A 12,195-nucleotide genomic window follows, 5' to 3' on the forward strand; every position below is an offset into this window, starting at 1 on the left:
TATCAGTTTCAAACGAGTGTACAAACTGCAAGCATAAATATGTGTTGTACTTTTTTGATTCTACGGAAAGATTATTATGCAAGATTTGGACTAGCACGAAGAATGAACTATTCCGATCAAGTTATGGAATTTTAGAAGCGACGTTGTTTAGAAACGACAGAATCGTTTGTCCTGGCCATTCGTGCGGGAGAACGTATGCACGCGTGTGCAATTACCTGTTTGACTGGAGCGTGCAACCCGTAATTACCGCGGGGAATTCGCGATTATTAATTTAAGTATTACTCCACATACCTATATGCCGCCTTTGTACGCGGAACGCCTAAGTTGGCCAGATAAGTTGTCTTTCCGTCAAAAATAATGTATCGTCCATCGCGATCAAATGATCTAAGGAAGTTAGGAAACTTGATAATTTCAAATATCGTACGCTACCACCACTGCGCGAAAGTTAGTGTATATTGTCAAGGGTTGAGCTACGTTGGAATTTTTATTTTGCTGATTCATCGACTCGGGGGATGAATTCCTGCAGTCACAACTGTCGCGTCAACCCCAATCGCCGGCAACACAGGGTCAACTGACACAGTGAAAAGTGCAAGGATAATGATGTGTAGCAGCGGATAATACAAAGAGTAAAAACTGCGGGGAGATCTAACGGTGCCCGACTTAATTACAACGTAGCATACGGTACCCGGGACCCCAAGTTAGTTCCCTTTCCTCCGCGTTATGAATATCGCATTAAGTCATGAGTGAGAGATAGCCCCGGGCAGGGGTGGGCCTCCGATGGGAAACTACGAATTTAATAGAATAATAAATGGACCCGTCTGCGTTACAGCCATAGGTGCACCGGCGGATGATAGCGTACGCAAAAGATCGCCACGTGATAATTTCGATTTTTCCGTCGGGCCAACTTAATTTCCTCGATGCTTTTAGCGTTCTTTCGTCCGACCGTGGTGGATACACAGGTGAGGAGCGGTGCTTAAATTGACGCCATGCTCGTAATAATGCACGAGAAATATAGGAAGGAAGTTGACTGCTCCGTAACTTTTATAACAGTGATTATGGTAATGGCCGGGCACTATACGCCACAGTTCTTTTAGGAAATATTAAACCATGGATTATGGATTGTAATATCGTGGAAGACGTTCGGGCAATATCGTTCGGCCCGTTCTTTAGAACCAGACGAAATTTTCCCCGGTGATGCGGACAGGAATATTGCCGGTTTCCGCGGCGAAGTTTACAAAATAAACAGGACCCGCATGCATATGGATCGCGGGGGATGATAATGGACCGGACTTTGTTTATAATGTGCTCGGAAATGTTTAATAAGTATGCGTTCCCGCGTAAGCCTGGTAACCAGCAAATTTAGCGGTGGGAGTTTGTGCCGGTAAATGAGAAATTACATATGTAATACCGGTCTTCTAAAGCATATATTTGGCAGCAGTAGTTTATAACGTTAAAAAAGGTTCGGTTGAACAGTTTTTCATATCAACGATTTCAACCTGTCAACTGGGTACGACGAGTTAACTCGCCATTCGTGTCACCTACCAACAATGCTTCATTTTCTTCTGAATTCAAGGAATTATTTGTACACTTTATTATGCCATAATCTATATGCAAGATAAAATTTGTCTGCTTAGTTTGCAAGGTACTGTTTCTTCCTGTAATAATTTTAATAAGTCAAAATATCTAAAGTAACGTAATCTAAGTGGTCACAGAAGTGACCACGAATATCGTTAACCTTACTTTAAACGAAGACCGGGGCTATGGGCTGAAAATATTCCACGGTCCATATTTTAAATAGAACCCATTAAAGCGGTCCATAACTTTCTCAATTACTAGCATCGGCACTTCTCATTGCAAATTTCCAGTTCCCTGCAACCGTCCCACTCTGCTAAAATCACCACGTGTCCTAGCACATAGGGTTGCGCCGAAGTGCTCCGAAAAATCCTGAAATCGTGGTGGTCCTGGTCGAGGCAGGAATTTTCGTCACGGCCGACAGCATGCGATCGTGGCACATGTTAGCACAGTTTACAAAACAAACACTCACGCTTTGCGGATCGGAAAGGGCGTCGCGTCGGTGTCCTAGGATGATGAAGCAACGATAGACGACGGGCTGGGGACAGCGTCCGTTGCGCACTGATAACACAATTAGCTTGTCTCGTCATGCGCGACCTCTGATAAGGGATTCCCTCACTCTTGGCCCTGTCTAACATCTCCCACTCCGGATTCTCTCTGTGTGTTGGTTGCTCCCTCGCTCTCCCGACTCGACGGTGTCCGGTGGTCGTTGTCTCTCTCTCGTTCTATCCGGTTCGGGTTCGATCGTGTTCGAGGCCCAGGATCTCTCGTCGGTCGAGTAAATCCAGACGAGGAGATCCTTTGGGAGTACACGGCGTTCCAGGGACGCGTGACAAGGGCGGCGGGGGTGCAGCTTAACCCTCTCCGATGCGATGGCGAAGGGACACAACACGCGGGGTGAGCCCGACCCCAACGTTAATACCTTCCGGCAGGTTTTCTTCACTTGATTTATTCCGCAGGGGCTAGGGATATCGTGCGGCACGGCACGGCACGCACGTGCGTGCACACGTACCCAGGCCGCGCCGGTTTTCGCACGGGCACGCGACTCTGTGTAGGTATTAGTATGCCGAGGGGGCGGACCTGATGCTGCGAGCGAGATACTTGAACGGAGCCCGCGGATGTCCAGATCGTGCCCTCCCAGGCACATTCGGTGCCAACCGAGGGATGCTACCCCCCTGCAAAATTGCTCACTACGGCCGCGCGGTGGGCCAGCATCGCAAAAATCGCTTCACAAAATTCATATACAGCGGTGGTTAATTTTTGCAAACTTTGCGATCCGAAAGTCAAATTCTTGGGACAGCGTTTGACCCGAGCATAGCTCGGCACAGTATAGGAGAATAAATATACGGTAGGACCTCGATCGTTGCAGCCTCGTTCGTTGCGTACCAGCAACTCGATCAATGTTTCAATGTTTCGATCAATTTTGCGATCCGGAAGTCAAATTCTTGGGACAGCGTTTGACTCGAGCATAGCTCGGCACAGTATAGGAGAATAAATATACGGTAGGACCTCGATCGTTGCAGCCTCGTTCGTTGCGTACCAGCAACTCGATCAATGTTTCAATGTTTCGATCAATTTTGCGATCCGAAAGTCAAATTCTTGGGACAGCGTTTGACTCGAGCATAGCTCGGCACAGTATAAGAGAATAAATATACGGTAAGACCTCGCTCGTTGCAACCTCGTTCGTTGCGTACCAGCAACTCGATCAATGTTTCAATGTTTCGATCAATTTTGCGATCCGAAAGTCAAATTCTTGGGACAGCGTTTGACTCGAGCATAGCTCGGCACAGTATAGGAGAATAAATATACGGTAGGACCTCGATCGTTGCAACCTCGTTCGTTGCGTACCAGCAACTCGATCAATGTTTCGATCAATTTTGCGATCCGGAAGTCAAATTCTTGGGACAGCGTTTGACTCGAGGATAGCTCGGCAAAGTATAAGAGAATAAATATACGATTGGACCTCGATCGTTGCAACCTCGTTCGTTGCAATTCGATAAATGTTCTTATAAAACGCGTGGTAGCAACTTATCTTATAAAACTGGTAGAATTGATCATAAACTGCTCCTCGGCATCAGGCTTCAGGAGATCTTGTTCGCCGACGCTGGGAACGTTTGTCACACTTTCGGCTACCGTTCACGAACGCGTGTTAACATGTTTATGCAAATGAGCGGTTTGATGGAGAAACTTGGAGCGAGGAATGAAATTGTAGTATGCGATTCTGTTTACCGAGTTCGACTATGCGGCAGTTTAACTTTTACTGCAAGGCGAGTACACCTGATAATAACGAATGAAGTTTTCATTCAATGTTCTTGTTGATAATATTGCGCTCAGAGAAAATACATGAAATCTTCGAGTGAACTATTAACCCTTAACGGACCAATGTCGCCGTATAAGCGGCATAGCACTTTTACTTACTGGGTCCAATGCCGCGCATATGGCGACAAAAATAAAATATAAATATTTTCCTTTCTATACTTAATACAAAAATGTTGAGTCCACAGTTTCTCTTCGTATGAAAAATAGCTAGGACCTGGTGGGAAGTATACTTGAAATATTTCCGGAACGTTAAGGGTTAAGAGGACACTGGTAAATTTTTGCATAGCTTCTTCTCGAAATTTTGATTATGCAGGAGCTAAAACATTAGACAGATTTTTTTACGCGGTTTTTAAGAGAGATTTAAATAATTCTTTCGGTGATTTTTAAGAAGAACGAGAGTATTAAATCGTTAGAAAATTGTTAGTATTAATGTTTACGTCTCGTACACGTAAATTTTGTGAAATATTTGTTTATGCGCTTGCAAAGTCTTAGTTGTCGTTTCATAAATTATGTAGATAAAGAATATTACGTATTTAATTATATACGGTTTTTTTTTTGGCTAATTTGAATAAGTAGGTTATTTAACGGCATAGTCATTAATTGTTTAATGTACGTCGAAAGTTTGGACGCATTTCCGACTAATGGCAGTTTTAATAGGAGAAAATAATACGTTAACTGTAAAAATAACGTCGATTTAAGAGGATATATCCGACCATAAATGCATCCGTTAATATCATCTTCGAGAAACCGTGTTCCACGCCGCGTTTGGCCTTTTAACCTATTTTTTACCAATATATCTATCTGACCCGGTCCCTAAAATCACGTCTGAACCGGTTTCAGCACATCAGAACGCTTTAAAGTGATTGCCAATCTTCGAACAGTATTTTTCTAACATGTGCGCATAATTGAGTAATATCAGAAATGTTTTACGAAGCAATAAAACGCAAAGAACTTTATTATTATTACTACTACTACTACTGTTATTATTATTATTATTCCGCATTACTACACGTGTATGTAAACACTATAGGGGAACGGATAATCCTTTGTTTTTCTTTTGGAGCTTGACGCTCAGCCAGTAGATCATTCCCCACGATCGAAATAATAATCGACATGAGAGTTAACACATGACAAAAATTTCCGTAATTAAATTAACATTATTCCTGCCGACACTTCACGTATTCCTATTCCATCGCGACCGGTCAAATGACCGGTCTTTAGCACAACTTATATTTTTTAATATAGAATGAAGATAATAGCCAATCAATAATCAGAGAATATGCCGTCATAACTTTACCTTTCATAATATTTCGTTTACTATACTCTGTTGGGCCTGATGTTCCCCTAAAAATATTATGAATAGGTGCTCTTCCAGGATTAGACCCTTCTTTTACTTCTTGCCAAACAGTTCCGTCTACAGCAGTTTCGATTACCTCTTCGTCATTCTCACTATCGGAAATAACTAACTATCTCCTTCTCTTTCGTCCTCTACGCACGTTTGAAACATTCTCGTCGTCCTCATCGGTGTTCGAGTCGGTCTCAAATAGATCATAATTTTCCGCATTGTCATTTTCAATATCAAAAATTTCCTGATCATCTTCGGAACACTCTTCATCAATATTATTTACTTTCTCTAATAATAAATTTACACTCTTCGAACGTCTTGACATTCTGGGAATGAATATTCAAGGGATAAAATAAAAACTAAAATGTAAAAATGTGAATCAAGATGGATAAAAAAATGAACAAAAGATAAAATGTGAAACTTACTACGCAGTATTGTTCACTTTGCTCGGTTTGTTCACTTTTTTGAAAATGACACTTATAACACGTAATACAATATAAAATAAAAGTAGAATAATAATAGAATAAAAATACAAAATAGTAAAAGACTGCCGAATATGCTCCTTGCAACTTTCACGTTTTGATGTTGTCTGTTCGGGTCACAAGACTTTACTGATTTGAATTCGTGAGAAGACGTCTAGGCTATCCCCTTCGGCTATGATTTTATTTATTTTACAGTCATAGTAGATAAGACGGTGTAAGAAAATCCGAGGTTCTGGACCGCTTCGGATACCAATCATGCAAATAAACACCGCGAGGCCGACAGGCCAGCGAGAACTGTAAACACTTTGAAGTGCCGTAAAGCAGTCTCTAGAGGGCACTTTTTAGCTAAAACCATGCCACAACTGCATTACCTTTCGTTTCTAACGACTTCATAGTTTCGGAATTGAGTCTTTGAAAGAGTACCATTACAAAAAGATATAAATCGTTCTACCGGTCAAATGACCGGCCGTGGTAGCTAAGACAGACTACAAATCTTTCTCAGAAAATAAACAATAAAAAAACAAGTGAATATTGAAAAAGTCGTGAAGTTTAAAGGCGATTCAATTACGCTGTATATAGGAAATTCTAATCGAAATTTTAAAAACGGTCATTCGACCGGTCGCGGTAGGAACAGTGTTAAAGATCGAATTAATGAAAAATCATGCAGTCCCCTTCATTCTGGACACAGTGTTGAAAGAGTGTTGAACAACCACCGGAAGGAGCCAAAATTCTTGAACCGACACGATATTGGCAACTTTCCCGTATCAGATCACGCCGAACCCGTCTTTTTCTTCTCGAACTTGAAACGCAAGGGTCTCGGGTGGTCGAAGGGAGCAAACTATGCCGTAGATCGTGGATTGAAAAGAAGAGGCCACCGGGAAGAAGCAGTAGCCATAGGCGGAGGCGCATTGTAGCATAGGGGGTGGAAACGGTGCGGTAATAGCATAAATCCGTGGTGTAGTCGGGTCTCGGTATAGTTGTTGGGGAGGGGGAAGGGACAGGCCAGGGTACAGCCGACTCTCGGAAGAAACGACAGTCGCCACTCGACGCCTGCAGTGAACGGAAGGTGGGCTCTGCGCAGACGCGAGCCGCATTTTTCGGACAGAGAGTGCATTCGTTCGTCCGTGTCGTCATCGGTGGAATCGAAACTGGTTTCTCGAACGTGGATCATGATCGCCGGCGAGTGCGTCAAACCGGATAAACAAACAAACCTGTAAACCACCGGGGATCCGCCGGATAGTTTCGGACGGCGCCGAAAACTTCCGAAACTCGGCGGGACAGCCGAGCTACGCTGCAAAAGCCGAACAGATCGGACCGCGAAGTTGGCGCGTAACCCGTGATCGGTAATCGAGCCGCGAACGAAAGTGCGAGAACAAGAAGAGGGTCCCACGGTTCTAGCGGTCGGGTTGAATTTTCGAAAAGTGCCCCGGACCGAGGACTCGGTTCTGGCCAGCCGGCTGGAACGAAAAGAAGGGATTCGAACGTGGCACGCATGTCGACGGGAGCACCGGAGAAGGAGAGAAAAAAGAGCTCGTGAAAGTGTCCGAGCGGAATTGTCAGCGAGGAGAGGAGAGACACGTCTGCCGGGACGGCGCGATCTATCGATGGAACAGGTGCGAGCCACGTTTTCGAAGGCGAAATCGTTCTGCGACCCGCTCGGATCGAAACCTGAGGGTGACGCACAATGTTCCAGCCTGTCGGAGAACCGTGAACCGATCGCTCGATCTTCCAACCGAATCGGCCAATAGACTTGCAACCGGACTTTTCGCGCACACGTGCCGACGCTATTCTCTTTTCTTCGATCGAGTATAGCTCGATGCTTGTCCGCGTCTTGTGCTTTGTGAGAGTGATCGTTCGTCGTATTCTTCGATATTTCGTCGGCTTTGTTTTTATCCGCGTGACCGAGTGATTGTTGGTTTCTTATTTACACCCTCTGCCCGAGCACAGCTGATCGGCCGTGCCGCGAGGAAGTCGTTTGGGAACTCGCGTGCAGGACTATTATCGACGGAAGCTGGTTTTGTTCGTTGCACCAGGACGAACCGGAAGTCCGAAACGTAGCCGAGGAAAGGGAATAGTCACGCTAAATAAATAGCGCCGGGGGCCCGCCGTCTGCGACACGAATTCGAATGGTGAGTCTCCGTTTGTTGTGGTATACGCGAGCGGTTAGGTGTACCATTCGGATACTGCTCGGTTAGGTTGATGGGAAACCGTCGGGCCAAACGGTTCACCTAATTCGCCCCACCACTACACCCTGTCTACTGTTTCGAATTCAATTTTCTGAGAAAAGGCGTTCTATCGTTCTCTCTGAACGAATGATCTCATTTTGGGGAAAAAGGTGGAAATCAGAATTTCCAGAAATTAGAATTTGGAATGTTTGTATATATAGAGTTGCGATCCATACGATGTGCTATATATAGTTAGCACATTGACCGCCGCATCGATCACCGGTAATGGCCGCGTAATATGCCGGCAGCTTATCGTCACGGGAAGATGTCTGTTTTAATCGCGACAAAAAAGTACAAGCGAGTCTATCGTTGAAAATAATCGATCAACAAATTAATGAACTGAATGCTTGTTTGGAACATGTACACGGGGACGGTATGCCTTCTCGTCAGACGACAGCCTAATGTAAAAACAGAATGCTCTTGTAACCGTAATGTAAACGGAAAGTTTTGAAGTGGAACATTTAGGACAACGCACCTACTGGTTGCCGATCGGCTCTCGTTCGATCGAATTTAATTCACGTCGGACGAAGTCTCTTGAACCAGTTCTTGCTAACTATTTATCAACAGGAATTTTAAACACGAGATCTATCTTTCTCTTAAATTATTTTGTTACAAAATTTTCATCTAAACGAATTTATCAATTCACTTTGCACATTTTACGTAGTAGTTTTATGGTTCAGCCTACTGGCAGATAATTGTACGCATAAAAATCGATATGTTTCGTTGCTCCCGAGCAATTAGTGAAACATGCGATTCGGGGGTTAATATGCGAAACTCGCGTGTGCCGTTCCTATTTATCACCGTTCGAACGGTCGTGAAAGGGGTTGATCTGTTTTGTCAGCAGCACTTCCGCGGTTCTAACGTCGGACAGTGGATTGGGGTTATTGTTACGGGCGATAAATCGATGGCCGCGGCGATTGAGACAGTTACGTGACCGTTCGATTGATTAATGGCGATTCTCTGTCGCGCACGGGCCGGCGGCGGCTGTTTGTAAACAAATGATGCGTGCGGCGGAAGCAGAGAGCAGCCGCGCTGTTGATATCGCGATTCTTTGCGTAATTATTCGCGTTTGCAGCCGCTGCCCATTCACGCGAGATACATCACGCCCGTGTGCCCACCGCTCCGGCTGATAACGAAACGTCCTTTTAACAGCTCGAGAGCTTCGTGTCTACCACAGAACGATAGCGTTCCAGAAATGTTTAATTCTCCGGTGTACACGGGACTGCGAGACCCGTGCATTTCTCTACTGTTTTATTCGGAAATTTCGTTTTTTCCAAAAGAAAATGAAAGACGATCTTTCACTATTTGGAAGTTTTATTCGTCGTGACCATTTTGTTTTATGACCTTTTGCCATCTTTCTGGGGAGGTTCTATAATTTCGTGTTTCACGTACAAACTCAAATTAATCATACGTGCGACGTTGTTGAAAGTTATAACTCGAGCGCAGATCTTCGTGCAAAATAAAAATCGTCCAGGTCGATTATGAGAAACAGGAGTCCAGTGAAAGTGTATTTAATGACCCCAAAAATAATAGATCCTCAAGTTACTGTAATGTTCTCACAATTTCGGATTAATTCATCCATCTATTGTTGTCACGAGTGCATCGAAAAGGTCTCTAACTTCGTGGCGTTATCGTTATACCCATTCGTCCCGTGGATAATCTGTTGAAGGGTTTGAGAACCGCTTGGACAATAAACTTGACTTGTCCCCGGAGGCCTCGGTTACTAATTAGGAGATTTCGTGCGATTTCGGTGCCCTTTCGTTTCTCAGCCCGCATAAAGGCTCGAACATTATTAACGGCTATGGGATACCGTTATGGGGGGAGGGGGTAGCGTTGCGTCTTCCGAGACAAAGAGACCTGCGAAATTTCTTCGTGGCCTGCGAAGCACTGCGACCCAAAAGAGAAAGAGAGAGAGAGAGAGAGAGAGAGAGAGAGAGAGAGAGAGAGAGAGAGAGAGAGAGAGAGAGAGAGAGAGAGAGAGAGAGAGAGAGAAAAAGGCATGAGAACCTCTGGGAACGTACTCGTTGGTACTGTATGCTTTGAGGATGAGTCCTCGCCGAGAAAGATAGTGAACGACGATAAACCGGCGGGGTGGGGATAGATAATACTGTAAAAAGTTAGGAACTTAATGTCTTCGACCATTAGAAGAAACAGGGGGGGAAAAGAGAGTCAGAGAGGCAGTATACGTTGGGTGTCGGATTAATGTCCAGCCCACGGAGAAAATATTTCCGCTTCCTTTCTCGTTTCATCGTTCCGATGCACCCAGCCTCGTCGTTTTAGGCCCAACGGGAACAGGCACATTTCCGGAACCGATTATCGGGTTTTACGAGCGACTTCGATGCCCGGCACGAAAGAGACCCGAAAAATACGATCGAGTAATTATTTTATTGCAAAAGTGCATGCTCGCTTTTAACAAGGTTTACGTCAAAATGACGGGTTCCAGTATTATTCGACAAATTTATTTCTTTGGGTATATATTCTTTAAAAAATGGCTAACAACTTGGATAGTAATGCGAAACACTCACTTTTGACACAGGAACCTGTAGCCGATTGTAATTGGAAATTTGGGGTCTCTTCCGTAAAAGTTCGAGAAAATAAAACTGTTTGTTCGGAGGAACCGAAATCGATAACAGTAACTGTTTCCATGCGACTCGAACGAACCGGAGACCGGGTTTTGCGAAGAAACGAAAGCGCAACATTTCGTGTGCCCGTTAATCGGTTTTTGTAGAGCGCGCACCCGGTCAGAAAGATATCGATATTGAAATTACACGGGCCGAACGTGAGCCTGCATTCAGCCGGCGATGCCCCGAAACGTTTCCGTTTCGAGAACTATCAATTCTCCGGCCGGTATCGAGGAAGAAAGTAATTATTTCGTGTACACGTTCGGTATTAAGGTCGGGAGTTTATCGTGAAATTGCTACAACAGTTTCTTTCTTGTGTCCGACCGCTTGTTTGCCTTTTTAATTGCTCGAGCCGCCAATTTGTATTCGTCAAGGAGGGCATCATTTATTTTGTTGTATCTAAGCCAGCTGCTGGACGCGCGCATTTACGGTCAAGAAACTCCGATACTGCAACGAAGTAAAATGAAGCTTGTATTAATAATGACAGCTGAGCGAAAAGTTATTCAAACGGAGGTGAACGTCATTGGAGTTTCTGTAATTCTTTCTTTTCACAGTTAAATTTCTCAAATATAGAAAGTAAGTCAATATCACTTGAATTTAATCATTAGATCTCTAGAATAAAAGAAGCTGAACAATTCAGATAAAAAATTATACGTTTCAGTTCAAGTGGCTCTGTCGCAAAGAATCATAATCTTACGTATAAACAAACTTATTGAATTTTCCTTGTTTCTCAACAAAACTACTGTATGAGTATTTACAATAATTTTTAATATATTAGGTCGTCCCATAAGTTCGTGCCGTTTACTCTTGTACCATTTAAATTCTGAAAATGAAATATGTAATCACACTTTTATTCCACAACCTCTTCTGACCTTTTCGGCAAAGACATCATACCGTCACTATAAAATTTCTGCGGTTTCTCATTAAAATACTATTCAACGATGAATAATATAAACATATCGGCACGAACTTATCGGACGACCTAATATAAACAATCTCCGTGGCGTGTTATCATTGTGTCTAGGTACATTCGAACCCTAAACATTATGGTAAGCCACCCGCAGGATGATTTTTTGTTTCAATTTTCCCCGGTGCTTGAATCTCTGTTTCCTTATCTCGTTGGAACATTTCGATAGTCCGGTTCGATTAGGATAGTGTGCTCCCCGGACAAGTTCGGATCTCGAGGTCACAGATACCAGGTTAATGGAGGTCAGGATCCGCGTTCAGGTCGCGTCGGGGACATAGAGAAGCGGATCGAGATCAAAGTAGATTGCGATCGTTCGTCGCGCGCCTGGTACACTTTGATTCGTTCTTCTCTGGGACGCCTAAAGAGCCGCTACTGCTGGTGCTGCTGCTGCTGCTGCAGCTACCAGCCATGCAGGTGTAGATCTTATGACAATATTATGAGCGCCGATCCCAGCCGCTTGTCGATCCTGTTTTATAACCCCGTCGGTGCGGCTCTTCGAGTTTATACGTCGATCTCGCTTCCTATAACATGTTCACGCAACGAAACGGACGTCTCAGTCCCTTGCCACCGTTGACGACACTCGCAGCGGAAGGCGACGTTAACGCTAGAACTACCGGACCAGTCAAAACAACTGGTTCCTAACTTTTTCATTTACAATTACTGA

At 44.2% G+C, this 12,195-nt stretch overlaps 1 protein-coding gene across 1 annotated transcript in view; it reads left to right on the forward strand.

Annotated features, from left to right (window-relative positions):
* Nucleotides 1–7,710: 7,710 nt before the first annotated feature.
* The window catches only part of LOC143356587 (uncharacterized), a 65,990-nt gene continuing 61,505 nt past the window's right edge, over nt 7,711–12,195 (forward strand). Inside the window, exon 1 of the mRNA XM_076792411.1 lies at nt 7,711–7,847. The gene's annotated coding sequence lies outside the window, so the exon portion shown is untranslated. The remainder of the gene's footprint in view (nt 7,848–12,195) is intronic.

Source organism: Halictus rubicundus, chromosome 8 (assembly GCF_050948215.1).
Source record: "Halictus rubicundus isolate RS-2024b chromosome 8, iyHalRubi1_principal, whole genome shotgun sequence".
Classification (NCBI taxonomy): domain Eukaryota; kingdom Metazoa; phylum Arthropoda; class Insecta; order Hymenoptera; family Halictidae; genus Halictus; species Halictus rubicundus.